General features: G+C 51.9%; 1 protein-coding gene across 1 annotated transcript in view; it reads right to left on the bottom strand.

Annotated features, from left to right (window-relative positions):
* LOC137439260 (uncharacterized) overlaps positions 1 to 13626 on the bottom strand; it is an 18709-nt gene extending 5083 nt beyond the window's left edge. The window contains exons 1-2 of the mRNA XM_068134990.2: positions 13522 to 13626; positions 13187 to 13316 (exon numbers count right to left, since the gene is read on the bottom strand). The gene's annotated coding sequence lies outside the window, so the exon portion shown is untranslated. The remainder of the gene's footprint in view (positions 1 to 13186; positions 13317 to 13521) is intronic.
* Between the last annotated feature and the right edge of the window lie 1589 nt (positions 13627 to 15215).

The following is a 15215-nucleotide window of genomic DNA, read 5'->3' as shown; positions in this document are numbered from 1 at the left end:
GCTCTATGATCAAGGAACAACTTAACTTAAATTGAATATTACTGGAGAACATTAATGGAAATATGAATTGGAACATGAACCTACAATTGAGCAGTATTTTTGGCAAATATTGCATGGAATCTCATTTCGAGTGAGCATCTGCAGAGAGGAGTAAGGTAATTTTTTGCTCCATCTGCCTATCTCGCAACAAACGAAATTGAAAATCATTCAAACCAGGAAACGGTTTTTATGGACGTCACAAAGGACACAAACAACAGGCACGAATAACTAATGTAATGTGTTAAATAAGGTGGTGTAAAAGACGCTGCATCAACGGCGGTATATAATCAACGGTGGATTTTTTTGCCAACAAACTCTAAAACTTTTATTTCATTTTAATTTAATTATATACTTGAACACTTTAGAACACAAATTTCCTTCTTTCCCAAAACCTCCAGTTTAGCAGCACTTGGACAAAATATTGTGCCATTTTACACCATCTTGACCAATCAAATGTGCCGCTCGTACTCTCAGCGTTTGGGAATATCGAGATTCAAACAAAATGGCAGCTTGTAGGAAATATAGATCGTGCTCGGAAACGCAAAGCTACAGTTGAAAAGACCCTTCTCATATTTTCTTTCTCAAGACTCAGTGGGGTACTGTGTTCCATGAACTCCCTAGGAAGTCCCGTACCTGGACAGGACTATATGTTTGCTCTCCATCTGTCTGTCCGTCCCACTTGTGATTTTTCAGACTTTTTCCCATTTCCTTTAACAGATTCAACTGAAACTTGTTACCTGGCTTTATTATGATAAGTTACAGAACAAGTTTGAGTTTTTGCCAATTTTTGCCAATTTTTTCACGGAATTGTGCCCTTTTTGCTTGGAACAACATTCATTGGGACCAATAGGGGACATGGATTGCAAAGCAGTTCTCCCTCTTGTTTAGAAATGCTTTGGAGGGCAACGAGTCTCCATCTTCACTGTTTGTTTGAATTTGAGCATGGGTAGATTATTTAATATGGAGCATCTCGATGGAGCGGTATTGTGCAAAGGTTTTTTTTTTGTAATGAAGCGGTATTTTCTTCATAACTGAGAGATGAGGCCAAAAACGATATACAACGCGATATTTCAAAAAGTTGTGGACGGATTATAACAAAACCTGGTGTATAAATTGGGTATTTTGCTGGTAAATTGTCCCTTTTTCCATCAGCAGCACCATCTTAAACATTCCACATTCTAAGTTTTTAACTTGAAGAGTGCAGCAAAGAGAAGAGATGCAGTTTCACATGTCGGTCTCATCAGCCTGGATCACATGGCAGTTCAAGGGTTCCTGATGGTAAACTGAAACCGAAATAATTGGGATCCTCCACACACACACACACGTTATTTCCATCACCATGGTGATGGATAGATGGAAATGCGATGCCTTTTACTATTTCATGATCAACTGCACTCGGTGTTTCCGTTCACCCATCACCCAACGAGAAAGAGACAAAGACGTCTCTACTCGTGCAGGTTGATATATCTCGGCCAAGAATAACTGTTTGCAATGGCACAAAACCTTAAATTAACAACCAGACATAACCGTTTTGATGATGTGACGCAAGCAATGTTGCTTTCAATGTAAATAAATAACCAAAACGGGCAGAACACACAATCAAATATAATGCAATGGAACGTGTTATTAAAGCACAGGTTACAACTTCAATGTCCCAGGCATCTTGAACAAGGTGAAGTTTCCGGTTCCGGTTCCTTTCACTTGTAACTCTGGTTCCAGCAGTTCCATCCTCCAGATCATCAAAGCTCAGTTTCTCGGACCAGATCCGTCGTGCTTTACTGTTTTATTTCCATTCCCATGTTGCCAGTCGTGGTTTCATCCAATTTTCCATGTGAAACCGTTCGCAGTTGTCTTGAATTGTCAAATGTGTGTCCCTGTTAAAGTCTGGCCTACTCGCCTCGGGCTCGGCTAATCAGCACGTTGCGTCTTTCTCTGCTTTGACCCCATGTTCCTCGTTTTCGCTTCTTTTCTCCCAAGTATTGTCATTTCTGATTCCTTAGCTTGATCCTTCCCCCCTCTTCATTTCAAAAAATATTAAGAACAAAAACTCTTCTTCACTCAAAATTAAAACAAAAAAACTAGATGGTATTCATAGAATACTAACCCTGCTCAGTCTTGGGAAGGACTTGGTGCTAGCCAACTCTTCTGTTTTTTTTTTTGAATCTCTGGGCATTAGGCTTTGCTTAATTCACTATGTATGTTCTGAGGGGACAGGCATCATCCAAGTAATTCACTCAAAGAGCGACACTCGGCAAAACAGCACTTGGTAGGGTGCTTACCTCCACCAGGCTGACACAGTTTACGTCTTGTATCCCACTGATAGGCCGGATCATTTCTCTGGTCAACATCTTTCTGGCTATTCTCAGAGAGCTGCCTCAGTGCCGGTGAGTCTGGTATTTAGTTCACTCAAGCAGATTGGCAGGGACTGCAAGCAGCCATCTCACTTCAGGACTGGTCTCCCATATCTACTGCCCCTGATGTTAACTCAGCCTGGGAATTCTTCCACAGAAACCCGCTCTCTCTCTCTCTCTCATGCACAGATTCATCCCATCTCATCTTCAATTGTCCTACCCTTCTTCCCACCAATGGTACACTGAATCCTGTGGTGAGGCAGTTGTTCTGAAACGACTTGTATTACCTTCCCTTCCCTAGATGGCTAATCCGACTGAAGGCAATCTCAGTGCTTTCCAAAAAGTCTGCACCAAGTGTGTGTCCACTCTCAGCAGAGCCAGAAAACGACATCTGTCCAATCTCCAGATTGAACATTCAAACTTGTCTTCCTTTAAAAACTGCTGGTACCTTGTTAAAGTCTGTTTCTACCACATGCTTCCCTCCATCCCTTCCCACTTTTCAAATGGCACCAGAGCCGGCGAATGCTTCAATTCTGTTTGCTTCCAAATCTTGTTTCCGCAACCCCTCACTCTCTGTATATCCACCCTACCCAGTCAAACCCAACTGCTTCTGATCTCTGTGTCTTTTGCACCTGAGAGTTTGGAGAGGTTTGTGGCAACCCTAAACTCTGACTCTGCAACTGGATTGCATGGCATCAGCTCATGTGTCTGAAAAACCTGCTCTGCTGCTCTTTCACTTCCTCTTTCTGCACTTTTCACCCTAGATCATCTTCATTCACCCTTTCATTCACCCTAGATCATCGTCCACCTGTTTGGAAATCAGCCAACATCACCGCATTACATAAACAAGGTGAAAAAACCCAATCCCCTGTACGAAAAAACCTCTCCGCTTGCTTGTAATCATCAGCAAGGTCATGGAATCCATCACTGCAGTTGACAAAAACATCCTCCCTGTTCTTCAACAACCTCATCTCAGATCACCAATTTGGTTTCAGACCTGGTCACTCCACCTTGGACATGATGTTTCGACTCACTTTTCAATGGATGGAGGCCCTGAAAGGCAGACATGAGATCAACATCTCTCTCTCTCTCTATCTCTATCTCTATCTCTATCTCTATCTCTATCTCTATCTCTATCTCTATCTCTCTCTACATATCTCTCTCTCTCTCTACATATCTCTCTCTCTCTCTACATATCTCTCTCTCTCTCTACATATCTCTCTCTCTCTCTACATATCTCTCTCTCTCTCTACATATCTCTCTCTCTCTCTACATATCTCTCTCTCTCTCTCTACATATCTCTCTCTCTCTCTCTCTCTCTACATATCTCTCTCTCTCTCTACATATCTCTCTCTCTCTCTACATATCTCTCTCTCTCTCTACATATCTCTCTCTCTCTCTACATATCTCTCTCTCTCTCTCTACATATCTCTCTCTCTCTCTACATATCTCTCTCTCTCTCTACATATCTCTCTCTCTCTACATATCTCTCTCTCTCTCTACATATCTCAAGCTTTCGACACAGTCTGACATCCTGCCTTGCTCTCCAAACTGTCCGCCTAAGGAATCCAAACCAAACTCTACTCTTGGGTTACTTCTTCGTTCGTATGCAGCACAGGGTTGCGGGGTAGCATCATTGGCTGAGGCCACGGCTGTGCCGCTGATGCAATGCCCTCTGCTGGTTATATATTGGGGCAGGAATTTGAAACTTGGCCATAGTGCCGGCGATAGCTTCCCTACTCTACGCGAAGAACACCATGGGATCGCTAATGTCCACCAAAGAATACTGGCAGATGGGATGTCTGTTTAACATCTATCTGAAGGACGGCACAAACTTTGATGAATCACTACCTGTGAAACACTAGGATGACAGTATATAGCTGAGTCGGGCATCAAACCTAGGTCAGACAGCTTAGAGGCGAGTGAGCGTACCTCTAGGCCATCCTATCAGTAACCCTTGCCAACGTGTGATGCTCATCGGAATCCTTTCATCTTGGTCTGTCAAGGATGGAATGCCCTGAAGCCAGTGTTCTTGGTCTGGTCCTATTCCTAATCTTCATCAACAATCTCTCTTATTCTCTGGAAAATCCTCTTTATGCCTTTGCTGACTCCACCCTCTACTGTGACGTTCCTCATCCTTCAGATAAGCAAACATCAACCTCTTCCCTCTCTTCAGGCCTTGATGGAATCACGAGCTAGTCATGGAATCACGAGCTCGTCAAACACTTGGAATATGTTTTTCCTGTCTGTGTGTGTCGGTGTGTCGGTCTCTCTCTCTCTGTCTCTCTGTCTCTCTGTCTCTCTGTCTCTCTGTCTCTCTTTGTCTCTCTGTCTCTCTTTGTCTCTCTGTCTCTCTTTGTCTCTCTTTGTCTCTCTTTGTCTCTCTGTCTCTCTTTGTCTCTCTGTCTCTCTTTGTCTCTCTGTCTCTCTTTGCCTCTCTCTCTCTCTTTGTGTGTGTGTCTGTGTGTCTCTGTGTGTGTGTGTGTGTGTGTGTCTGTGTGTGTGTGTGTGTGTGTGTGTGTGTGTGTGTGTGTGTGTGTGTGTGTGTGTGTGTGTGTGTCTGTGTGTGTCTGTGTGTATGTACTGCATGGCAAACCCTTTGATCTACTTTGTTAGGAATCCTCTTGAAGAAGTTCGGGCATTCAAACTATTAGGTCTCACTGTCAGCCATGATCTTTCTCGGGCAAACCGCATTTGAAAGTTGGCCTCCTAAACCACCTGCCAGCTGGGCATCACATGGTGAGGCCCATCCTCTGTCATACAACGTCCTTCCTTGGTACACTTGAACTCCTATCCACCTAGAAAGCCTTCATCTGCAACTTGATGGAGTACTGCTCTCCACTCTGGGCTGGCGTTCCTGCCTCACATCTTGCTCAGGTTGATGCCGTGGAAACCAAGGCCTTCAAGATCATTGGAATCTCCCACGATGAAGTGGAGTGTATGGGTCTATCACTTTGCCATTGCAGACAGGTCGGGTGTCTTTGTCTTCTGTCTCCTCCTTTCTGTTCTTGCACCCTCTGCCATTTCCATGCCATCATACTAAAATACGCAATTTTATGTCTGTCTGTCTGTCTCACGATTTTTGCCCGCGATACATTCGGCCGTTGCTTATCCAATCTCAACCAAACATGACAGGAGGACTAAGGGTCACACAATGAAGGTTGTAGTGAATTCATTTGTCCCCCTGGTTTTCTCCACCAAGCATGTTTTCCCTGCCAATGGGATTGCATATCTGCGTGTTGAGGTGTATATCCATGTTGAGAGAGCTTTATCATTGCGTTTTTCCAAAGACGCTTCCAATAACAAAAGTATAATATTGTTACGTTTGTAGGGGTTAGACAATGATTACCTTAGAGCCAGGTGGAGTGTATAGATTACCATGCTCCTTATGTCGTGATGAAGAAGAAGAAACCCCATGTATCATAAGTCGGAAATTCGTTTAGACAGGATGTCATGTAAGTGTATCTTTGTTCCCATCACGAGGGGTGGGATATGTTAATTAGCTATGGATTAATGGTAAATCCCCTATACGTAATGGCCTCTGTTATTTTTCCTCTGTTCCTTTTGAAACATGCAGCACACACACCTAGCCAGGAAATCGCCCATTTATGACACGAAATAAAATCCAACCGGAAACAGGACATTGAGCACTACCACGGATAACTTCGACCTGGTGAGCACACAGGCACAAAAGGTCTCTGGGGCCACGTCCCGAAGAGCAGTGATTGGTCTGGGATTGATTGGTGCAAAAGATTGGTAAGAAGGGACTATGGGATTGGTGGAGACATCATCGGATGATGTCAGAGCCTCGATTATAAAGGAGCGCTCTGGCTGACATTTTCTAGCTCTTTAGTAAAGGACATTCATTGAGACACCACGATTTCCTCTTCCCCCTGATTTCCTCGCATGTTCTGGGTTTGGTGGCGAGCGGTCATCTCCCAGACATTTTGCGCTCTTGGCTTCATTCTCTCCTCTTGATTTCTGCTCTCCTCTTCTTCGTGCTCTCGAGTCCTGGCTTTGACGACAAATGGTCGTGTCCCAACATCACTCCTCTTCGTCTTCTCATGGCTGGCTCGCATTGTCTGGCTTTGGTGTTGGCATTGGTGATTGAGATCGTGAGGACAAGCACGGCTGGAAGAGCGAGCTGCATGCCAAGGCCTGTTCGCTTTGCGCACGAAGCCAGGAGTGAGCGGACCGTATGTGAGGCCTAGTTCGCGCCCACGGGGAGTGTAGCCTGCGGTTTCGCGCACATGGACGCGGGGCTCGGGACGATTCCTGATGAGGTTAAAGAGCCGATTAGTGCTAAATGCCACCAAACACACATTTTGTTTCGTTCTTTTACATTTCCCTTTTGTTTGTAATTGAGTCTGTCTGGGGGCGCTCCAATTAGGAATTTAGTTTTATTGTGCATTCTTTGTAACCGGCATTTTGTTTAATAAAGCTGGTATTTTTGTACATTTTAATTCTGTGTGGTTTGAGGAAATCTTTCCAGGTGTGGAGAAGTCGGGTGGAAGCCGTCCAGGTAAGTTTGTCATCCTCCTTTCCCTCGCGTGTAGCGAATACCATCATTTTGGATTGAACACCTGGGAGTAAAGCTCATTTGGTCATCCGTGTTGCCCTGCGGTGTTCACTACAGGGTAGCCACACGACAATATTAATGTTATTACTGTAGCGGTTCCCGCTGAATGTACACAATCGCCTTGCACCTGCCAGGACGCGGCCAGGGCGTGATCGCCATGCCGGGCTCGTCCGGATGGGCCCAGACGCGCCTCTCCTGGGCATGCCCGGACTCGCTGTTCCCGGGCACGCCCGAACCTCCCGGGCACGCCTGGTCTCGTCTTTCCTGGGCATGCCCGCTCTCGCCTTTCCAGGGCTCGCCCAGAGCGCCCGGGCACGCCCAGCCTCGACTTGCCAGGCCGCGTCCAGGACGCCCGGGCATGTCCAGACTCGCCTTTCCAGGGCTCACCCAGAGCGTCCGGGCATGCCCGCTCTCGCCTTTCCAGGGCTCGCCCAGAGCGCTCGGGCACGCCCAGCCTCGACTTGCCAGGCCGCATCCAGGACGCCCGGGCATGTCCAGACTCGCCTTTCCAGGACTCGCCCTTGACACCCGGGCATGCCCGGTCTCGGTTTTCCCGGGCAAACGCCCCGGCATAAATGTGTATATATATTGCTGCCCGATAAACGGGCTTGTCAGAATACCTGAGCTGTTTTGTTTCAATAAAGCAACTCGGACGAATTCCGTCTTTGGTCGCGTCAATTCTTTCGACTCGCGTTGGAGCGCAGCACCTTCACTGGTGACCTACCAACATGGACACGGCAGTGGCTCTTAAACTGCCTACCTTCTGGGAGGCTCACGCGGCTGTTTGGTTCGCCCAGGCGGACTCCCAGTTCGCCCTGCGAGGCATCACCGCGGACGACACCCGCTTCCACCACGTCGTGGCAGCGCTCGGTTCCGCCACCGCGGCCCGCGCCCTGAGCCTCCTCGAGCACCCGCCGGCTGCTGACAAGTATGACGTGCTGAAGACGCTCCTCCTCGACGCTTTCGCCCTCTCACCGGCGGCACGCGCACGGCGCCTGCTCGACCTGCCCGAGCTCGGCGACACGCGCCCGTCCGAGCGCATGGACTATATGCTCTCGTTGCTCGGTGAGCACTCTCCAGATTTTCTGTTCCGCGAGCTGTTCCTTCGCCAGCTGCCTCACCCGGTACGCCTCGCCCTGGCTGGCACGTCGATCACCGATCCCCGCGCCCTCGCCAGGGAAGCCGATAAGATCTCCTCGGCGGGCCAACACATCGGCGCGGCTACCTGGAGCCTGCCGCCGTCCGAGGCAAAGCCCACGACGCCCGAGTGCCCTGCGCAGTTGGAGGCCGAACTGCCAGTGCAACTGGCGGCCGCCACGCCGCGCCGACCGCTTCCGACACGACGGCCGGGGCCTCCACCTGACCAGGCGTGGTGTTATTACCATGCCAGGTTCGGACACAAGGCTCGGACGTGCCGACCCCCGTGCACTTTCGGCAAGTCGGGAAACGGCCGGGCCGGCGTTCATTCCCAGCCATGAGCGCCGGCCACTCGGGCAACTTGCTTTTTATTCGGGACAAAGCGTCCGGGCGGCGTTTCCTTTGTGACACCGGCGCCCAACTGAGCGTCATACCCGCCTCCGAGCAGGACAGGCGGGACGCCATTTGCGGCCCCTCTCTGGTCGCTGCTAATGGCTCGGCCATACGCACTTTCGGCCCGCGCGACGTCACACTCTGCTTCGGCAGCCAGCGTTTTCAGTGGACCTTTGTCACCGCCTGCGTCCCCATGGCTTTGCTGGGCGCCGACTTCCTCTGCGCGCACGGGCTGCTGGTCGACGTCAAACGACGTCGCCTTGTCAACGCCGAGACCTTCAGCTCCCTGGCATGCACGATGAGCAGCTCCGCGCCGACCGAACTGGCGTGCGCCCTCCCGACGGCGAACGAGTTCGCTCGCCTGCTCGCGGAATTCCCGGCCCTCAGGCGGCCGACGTTTTCGGCCGTCGCAGTGCGGCATGGGATCGAGCACCACATACCCACTACGGGTCCGCCGGTCTACGCCAGGGCCCGCCGCCTCGACCCGGCCAAGCTCGCCGTGGCAAAGGCCGAGTTTGACGCGTTGGAGCACCTCGGCATCGTGCGGCGCTCCAATAGCGCGTGGGCCTCACCACTGCACATCGTGCCAAAGCCAGGGGGCGGATGGCGCCCGTGTGGCGACTCCCGCCGCCTCAACGACGCTACCACCCCCGACAGGTACCCGATCCCGCACATCCAGGACTTTTCCGCCCGTTTGGCGGGACGGGTCATATTTTCCAAAATTGACCTAATACGGGGATACCACCAGGTACCTGTCCGGGCGGCCGACGTCCTGAAGACGGCCGTCATCACGCCGTTTGGCCTGTTCGAATTTTTGAGGATGCCGTTTGGCCTCAAGAATGCGGCCCAGGCGTTCCAGCGCTTAATGGACGGCGTGCTGCGCGACCTGCCATTTCTTTTCGTCTATCTGGACGACATCCTCGTCGCCAGCACGTCCCGCGCCGAGCACCTCCTCCACCTCCGAACACTGTTCGGTCGCCTCAGCGAGCACAGCTTTATTGTCAACCCGGCCAAATGCCACTTCGGCACGACGACCGTTGACTTTTTGGGCCACCGCATCACCAAGACCGGGGCCGTGCCGCTGCCGACCAAGGTCGAGGCCATCACCACGTTCCCGCGTCCCCGTTCCATCAAGGCCCTACAAGAGTTCCTCGGCATGGTGAATTTTTATCACCGATTCGTGCCACGCGCTGCTCAGCTCTTGCGGCCCCTTTACGAGGCCCTCCGGGGCAAGCCGGCCAAGCATGACATCGTTTGGTCCGCGGCCATGGACACGGCCTTTGCGAGCGCGAAACGGGCCCTCGCCGACGCAACACTGCTGGCTCACCCGGTGCTCAACGCGCCCATCGCCCTCACTACGGACGCCTCCAACTACGCGGTGGGCGCCGTCCATGAACAATGGGTGGACGGGGTTTGGCAGCCACTCGCTTTTTTCAGCCGGCAACTCCGGCCGAACGAGTTAAAATACAGCACGTTCGACCGCGAGCTGCTCGGTCTATTCCTGGCCGTTCGCCATTTCCGACACCTCCTGGAGGGCCGCCCGTTCACGGTTTTTGTCGACCACAAGCCGTTCGTCTACGCAATGGCCAAAGTCACGGAGCCGTGGTCGGCCCGCCAGCAGCACCACCTCTCCGCCGTGTTGGAATTCACCACGGACATCCGGCACGTCACCGGCAAAGACAACGCCGTGGCCGACTGTCTTTCTCGGGCCAGCGCGAACGCGGTCCACCTCGGCGTGGACTTCGCGCTCATGGTGGCCGACCAGACCACCGACACCTCGGTGCAGGCCCTCCGGGCGGCGGACAGGGGCCTCCGCCTGGCCGACATCCCCTTCACGGGCACCGTCCTGCTCTGCGACGTCTCCCAGGGCCAGCCTCGCCCCATCGTGCCCGTTTCCTGGCAGCGCCGCATCTTCGCCTCCATCCACGGCCTTTCTCACCTGGGCCGGAAAGCTTCTCAGAAGCTGGTGTCGGTGCATTTTGTCTGGCACGGCCTTTGACGGAACATCCGCGACTGGGCCAACGCCTGCACGGCCTGCCAGCGGGCCAAGGTCCACCGCCACACCCAGGCCCCGCTAGCACCTTTCACCGTGCCTGCACGGCGTTTCGACCACGTCGATGTGGACCTGGTGGGTCCCCTGCCCCCATCGCGGGGGTTCACCCGCCTGCTCACCATGGTGGACAGGACCACCAGGTGGCCGGAGGCCGTGCCCCTCACCTCCACCACCACCGCCGACGTGGCGCAGGCGTTCATCGCCACCTGGGTCGCGCGCTTCGGCGCACCGGCGGACATCTCGTCCGACCGCGGCCCACAGTTCACGTCCGAACTTTGGGGCGTGGTCGCCCGCTCGTTGGGGGTCACGCTGCACCGCACCACGGCCTACCACCCCCAAGCCAACGGGTTGTGCGAGCGGTTTCACTGCTCCATGAAGGCCGCGCTCATGGCCGGCCTTCAGGACGACGGTTGGACCGACCGGCTGCCGTGGGTCCTTTTGGGCATCCGCACGGCCCCCAAGGAGGACCTCTGGGCGTCCGCCGCCGAGCTCATCTACGGCCAGCCGCTCCGCGTCCCGGGCGAGTTCGTGCCCGACGCTACCAGTCCCTGGTCCGCCGCACACCAGCGCTCGGACCTCCAGGAGGCCGCCCTACGATTTGCCCCCGTGCCAACGTCCCGCCACGGTGGCCCCCAGTCCTACGTCCCCCCGGCGCTTCGCACAGCGGAGTACGTCTTTGTGCGTCATGACGCGCACCGGGGGCCACTCCGGCCGCCGTACGACGGGCCCTTCCGGGTCCTGCGACGGGGCGACAAGTCCTTCGTCGTCGACGTCGGCGGCCTGTCGGACCGGATCTCTGTGGACCGCCTCAAACCGGCGCACGTGGACGTCGACCGACCACCACGGTTGGCCCTTCCACCGCGGCGAGGCCGCCCCCCATCCACAGTTCCCCCCGCTCGACCACCCGCCACCAGATCGGACCCCCCCCCCCCCCCCACGACCCTCCAGGGGTCGCTTCGGCCGGGTCATCCGGACCCCCCTTAAATTGACCCTGCCGGTGCAGGTCGATTCTGGAGGGGCGTGTGTAGCGGTTCCCGCTGAATGTACACAATCGCCTTGCACCTGCCAGGACGCGGCCAGGGCGCGATCGCAATGCCGGGCTCGTCCGGTCGGGCCCAGACGCGCCTCTCCTGGGCATGCCCGGACTCGCTGTTCCCGGGCACGCCCGAACCTCCCGGCACGCCCGGTCTCGTCTTTCCCGGGCATGCCCGCTCTCGCCTTTCCAGGGCTCGCCCAGAGCGCCTGGGCACGCCCAGCCTCGACTTGCCAGGCCGCGTCCAGGACGCCCGGGCATGTCCAGACTCGCCTTTCCAGGGCTCGCCCAGAGCGTCCGGGCATGCCTGCTCTCGCCTTTCCAGGGCTCGCCCAGAGCGCTCGGGCACGCCCAGCCTCGACTTGCCAGGCCGCATCCAGGACGCCCGGGCATGTCCAGACTCGCCTTTCCAGGACTCGCCCTTGACACCCGGGCATGCCCGGTCTCGGTTTTCCCGGGCAAACGCCCCGGCATAAATGTGTATATATATTGCTGCCCGATAAACGGGCTTGTCAGAATACCTGAGCTGTTTTGTTTCAATAAAGCAACTCGGACGAATTCCGTCTTTGGTCGCGTCAATTCTTTCGACTCGCGTTGGAGCGCAGCACCTTCACTACAAAACAAAATTAATACTAATAATAGCCCACCTCCCCAAGGGTTGTTTCATCATTGAACTAACACCATGTTAATGTTTATAAATAGCTTATCATGGCGTTTTCGTGGGAGCACCGACCCCTACCAGAAGTAAAAATATTATAAACCACAAACACATTTGTGTATCTTTTTAAACAGTCGCTGATGCTGTTTAACACTAAACTGAAATTAATTTGGAGGAATCCCGACATCCGTGACGGAAATTTTACTTGGGGAACTGAGTGAAGATCTATGGCAATCTATATACCCCACAAGCATTAATAACATGACCTTTCCTGCCACCATCATGGTGCTGGCCTTTTTAAACAGTTGCTGCTGATGTTTAACACGAAACTGAAAGAGAGGAAACCCGGGGTGTGTTCAGACTTCAGTTACCAAGCGGCAAGAGATCTACTGTAATCTATATATCCTAGAGAGGAATGACCCTTCCTCATGCCCCCATAGGGAACGGGTGTGCTAGTGTAGAAAAGATGAAATGGTTGGATTTTCATATGCAGGCTTTTGTTGGTAAAAAAAAGGATTATCGGACAGTAACGTGGAAAGAGGAGATCAGAAGACGTAAACAAATATAAAAATGGATGCAGTCGGTAGAGCGCGTTCCTCCACCAGGCTGAACAGTCCATGTTTTGTATCCCACTGATAGGCCGAATCTACATCTGGATGTTCACCAACATCGAATCATTTCATCATTGTCAAACACCCAACATGTTTACCAAGCTTCGTCCGAATCCGTCCATAACTTTACGAGATATCGTGCTATATATTGTTTTTGGGCCCCATTTCTCAAAGGTGAAGAATCACTGAAAAAGTTATAGTTGCAGGATCCGGATTCTATTATCCGGAAAATTGGGTGAGTATGGGTAGAGGGGGAAGGGGTTGGGAGGAGGGGGGGAGTGGGAGGGTGTTTGGATGACCTGTTCCGCGAGGAAGCGCCATCGCCAGCACACCTGGGCTGCTCGGCTTAAATCCCTGGGGCTGAGGAGGCCAAGAATCCGGAGCGACAGATCCCGAGGCAGGAGGGTGCTGAAATCGGTTCTTTCTGGGGGGATGTTGGCAACTAGCCACTCTCGGGCCCACCTGTCAAGGAGTAAAATGGTGTTACTTCACCAGAAACATTAACACATTTGAGTTTTTAGCGGCCATTTTATCAAACTTTTCCAATTCCACCTGAGTGATATAATCTTCCAATTGAGGTTTTTGAAAGCAGCATAGCTCAAATCCGCACGAATCACTGGGACCAACCATGTGTTTTTATGTGTTGCTGTGGTTTTGTGGTCCTCACCGCAGCTGTCCGGGCGAGCAGTGGGCGAGAAGACTGCATGTGAAACTGCATCTCTGCTCTTCATTCCAGGCATCGAACCAGTTGCACACGAGGGCACAACGTTCGGCGAACAGCTGCATGTCAGACGTACAACACAGGAGCAAAGTAAACCCAGTACAGGTATGTATTGGACTGTCATATCTTGAACCGATGGTCGCCACAGGTAGTACATTATATTTACCCTCCGCGGTGCGAAGGGTGTAAAGCGAGGTTAAGCCATTGGTTCACTTTGTCTGTTTGTCTCCAAACGTCAGTTTATGATCGAAGAACAACTTGATTTTTTATTTTGTTGTATACAAGATCGAGGCTCGTGTAAGAGCTAACATTAATCACAAAAAAACGGACACATAAAACATAGATAAAACGGACACGTAAAACGGGAGACAAGATGGGGAGGGAGAGGGAAGCGCACAAGTACAACAGTAGAGAACAGGGACATCAAGAGATCTGTGGGAGGGAGAGGGCTTGGGGGGGAGGAGGCATGGGAAGTGGGGGTGGGTGTGGGAGAGATTTCAATTGAATGTTCCACAAGGGCGAAATCTGGGTCGGCGACTCCTTTCATTTATTCGTGAACATAAAGGCAAAAATCCTGCTCTCCAAAGACCTGAGTGCCACACAGACGCCATCCTCGTTCGTTTTGAGCAATCCACCCTAATCCTAGTTTGGAGGTGATGTTTCGGCAGAATGTATGTGTGTGACGTCAGTGTCATGTCATATGTAGAATCTGTGCTCCTTTCGCAGAATTTATTGTTTGACTGCAAACCTCCTAACTGGTGGTCACCAAGGCAGAGACGAGGTGTTCGTGTGGCAGACGGCACTTGTCCCTACCAGGTCGTGCAGCAAGTGCTGTGATGGGACTCGATCTGTGCCCTTGAGAGGGTGGGTCAGAGAGGGGTCGCTTCCTCGGGGCCCGGGGTCCGTTGAGGGGTCCGAGTTTCTCTTGTAAATTTTTTTTAAACAGTACAGTGAAACCCCTCATCGGCTCATCCTCATTTCCTCATCGTTACATTTAAACCCCGAAGCTGATTTTGCTTTCCTTGTCGGAAACAAAAGAACATTTACCGCTGTTAATAGTACAGTTTCAAACTTTACAGAAAATGGTTATTAACTAGAAATGTGCGTTACAAAGAAAATTATTAACCTCCTTTTCACGTATTTTTTTGCCAATCCTATGGAGAAATGGTGTTCAACAGTCGAGGGTGCGAATTGACTCGATCGGTCCAAACGTCCTGCTATCCTTTATTTTTGATCACACGACTAAATAAAAGTGACCATTTGTTTTTCTCGGTAAAATATTCAGGTAAATGACGGGTAAATAATAATTTTGTCCTCGTGTGCATTTTGTTATGACCGTTTCAGGCCGTTTGTCTGGAACATTCCATGGCTCTTTGGACAATTGGACTGGACTGTATGTTCCGTACTCGGCAACATGTACGAGGTGCACCAACTTCAACTTGTATAATACATTTGTTAAATCTTTATTTATTGACTTTTCAACACTTGCACTGTGACAGCTAAAAAGGCTGCTGCTGTGATTTTGCTTTATTTATGAACTCGTTGCTGCTCTAATTTAGGATCTTCGTAAAACAAAGTTCTTTAAAAAGTTATAAAAGAGGGAAAGGGTGGCGGTGGTGGCCCCGATGTTGTTTGCCGGG

The sequence above is a fragment of the Myxine glutinosa genome, chromosome 14 (assembly GCF_964187855.1).
Source record: "Myxine glutinosa chromosome 14, kmMyxGlut1.1, whole genome shotgun sequence".
Taxonomy (NCBI): Eukaryota; Metazoa; Chordata; class Myxini; order Myxiniformes; family Myxinidae; genus Myxine; species Myxine glutinosa.
Note: the sequence above shows the minus strand (reverse complement) of the source record. Positions and strands in the feature narration are given on the sequence as shown.